Source organism: Meriones unguiculatus, chromosome 10, assembly GCF_030254825.1.
Source record: "Meriones unguiculatus strain TT.TT164.6M chromosome 10, Bangor_MerUng_6.1, whole genome shotgun sequence".
NCBI classification, from domain to species: Eukaryota; Metazoa; Chordata; class Mammalia; order Rodentia; family Muridae; genus Meriones; species Meriones unguiculatus.
In genome coordinates this window covers 28,421,676-28,424,274 of record NC_083358.1, presented here as the reverse complement: position 1 = coordinate 28,424,274, position 2,599 = coordinate 28,421,676, and the positions used below count along the sequence as shown (strand labels likewise).

The window sequence follows — 2,599 nt, the reverse complement described above, 5'->3', positions numbered from 1 at the left end:
GGTATGAATATTTTCTTCTATGAAATTTTTTTCTGTGCCTTTGATCTGAGTTTCTTCTTCTATAGTTATGAGTCAGAAGTTGCTTCTTATTGTAGGGTCTCAGAATTCTTGATTTATTTATTTCTACTTTTTTGTGTTGTTTTACATTAACTTTTTTATTTTAGTAAGTTATCCAAAATCTCTATATCTTCTCAGGATCTCATACTCTCTTTTATGAGAGCCAATCTATTAGTGAAGTTTTCTCTGTTCTTTTTCCTTGACTTCCTGAATTTATTTGGCCTTTTCTTCAGAGATTATATTCTTTATTAAATTTTATTTTCTTATTGGTTTTTATTATTTCATTCAACACCTAGCATTTTTATACTCTTCATTCTGTCTCCAAATACCTTGAGTATAGTTATTTATAATTGTTATTTTCAAAGTATTGTCTTTTTCTTTTTTAACAAAGAGGAGGAATGTTGTATTGGTTTTTCACTGTGTTGCAGAGCCAGCGCTTCACAGTGGGAAAACAGCAGCCAGCATTTCATGAAATTTAGACAGTACAGTCCTTCATCTGACACCTTACAACAGTTTCTTGTGTTCCCAGGCATTTCCAACGAGAAGACACACTAAGTCTTTTGACCAAAATCCAGTGGTGGATATTGGCAAGATACAATATTATGTGAGATTTACCACACTGTCATCCTGACTTATGGAATTCTTACAATCACTAGGTAGGATTTCACCATGTATGTAATTGTTGCTGGCCTGGAACTTGTTATGTGGGCCAGGCTGACCTCGAACTAACACCTGCCTGTTGGATCCTGGGATTAAAGGGTGGTTTGTCCCCAAACCCAGCTTCATAGCCACTTTCACAATATATGATCTCAAGAATTCAAAACACCAGAGCCAAGCCCCTAGTCTAAATAGCTAACATGAGCTTATGAAAAATATGGACTTTTCGTTTTTCTGCAACCATTAGGGAGTGAGGCAGAGTTTTTAGGTAGCACTGTTGAGAACAGTTTCTTTCCATCAGTATTGCTGAAAGGTATTTTAAGTATTCTATCATCTACTAATTTAGGGCAAGCATGCTGGAGCAGATTACTTCCCAGTTATTTTTCTTTCTGGGGGAGGAGTGCCATGTTCACTCCTCAATGAATTTCACATATTTCTCATAGGCTTCCTCATTCATTAATTAATCCAGCTCAGAAGGGTCACTCAACATCATCTTGATCAGCCAACCATCCTCCTAACAGGATTTGTGGATGAGCCCTGGGTTTTCTGCAAGTGCTTCATTGACTTCAGTTACCTTTCCTGCGATAGGAGAGTAGGGGTCACTGGCAGCCTTCACACTCTCCAGAGTGCCAAACTCAGCTTGTTTTTCCAATTTTGTCCCAACTTCAGGCAGACTACAGTAAATTACATCTCCCAAAGTTTCCTGTGCAAAATTTCTGATTCCCACTGTTCCAATACCATTCTCTGTCGTTATCCGTTCATGTTTCTCTGTGAATTACGCACCGACAGCAGGGCAGAACCGGTGAGCAGTGCGCAGACGAATGGCGGTGGTGCTAGGCGTCCAGGGCCTTGGCACGCAGGAGGCCAGGGAGGTGCGCAAACTGCAGGCCATGGCCCCCGTGCTTCTCGACACTAGCAGCGACATGACCAAGGGGATTGCAAGGGTAACAGAACTGTGCCTCCACCCCCAGGCCGAAAGTATTGTCTTATGGGTTATCTAAGTTGTTTTTCTCAGAGAACACTGTCATAATAGTAATATCAATCTTGGCTATTTATGTTTCTGTTTTTGCTTTGGTACTTAGGCATCTTGATTTTTGTAACAAGTAATGATTCTTTAAAAAAAAATCAACTGTTGCTCTCTGCTTTCCGTGGTTGTATCCATCTGTGCTTGTTATTTCCTAACATGTCAGTTCATGCAGCAATGGAACTGTACTTAGAGTTAAGTCTTGGAAAAACTCTGCACTGTTGTGCAGTTGGGGTCTGAGAGGTAGGATCAGGCATAAATTCTGAACCCAAGAGAAAATCAGTAGGGTAACATTTTCAGTGCTGATTTATTTCTGCTCATGGTTTCTGAGGTGTTGTTTAGAGGCTATTTGGATGAATTGCTTAGGGCACTCAGTGAGACATGGTATATCATGTCATGAGCAGGTGGCAGAAGGCTGCAGAACACACATTTAGCTTGAGCCTATAGCCTTCCTTCTCCTCCTTTGCTTCCATTTATTCCCACGCTCACTGAATGGTACATTTAAATTTCTCACTTAGTTAATCATTCAGCAAACAACGTCACAAAAATACCCAGTAATGTGTGTTACAAATTTTCTAGGTGTTCTTAAATCTAATGAAGTTGACAATAAAGATTAAAATCACAGTAATGTTCTGTATGTGATTGTTAGAACCACATAATAATTGGCCACTTGGTATTTATTTACTGAAATTTTGTTGAGTTTTTCTACAGTGTTCATAAATGAAAGTGGCTTATTGATAACTTTTACTGTTAGCATACTACTGTCAATGACTCCATGCCATTTCTTTAATATTTGTTTTATTTATTTCAGTGTAAGGATGTTGAATGCACATAGTTAGTCATCTTTACTTGCAGGCAGAG

The 2,599-nt window shown here is 38.9% G+C and overlaps 1 pseudogene; it reads right to left on the bottom strand.

The window, feature by feature from the left end:
• Positions 1–1,123: 1,123 nt before the first annotated feature.
• On the bottom strand, positions 1,124–1,639 carry LOC110561397 (glycine cleavage system H protein, mitochondrial-like; annotated as a pseudogene).
• Between the last annotated feature and the right edge of the window lie 960 nt (positions 1,640–2,599).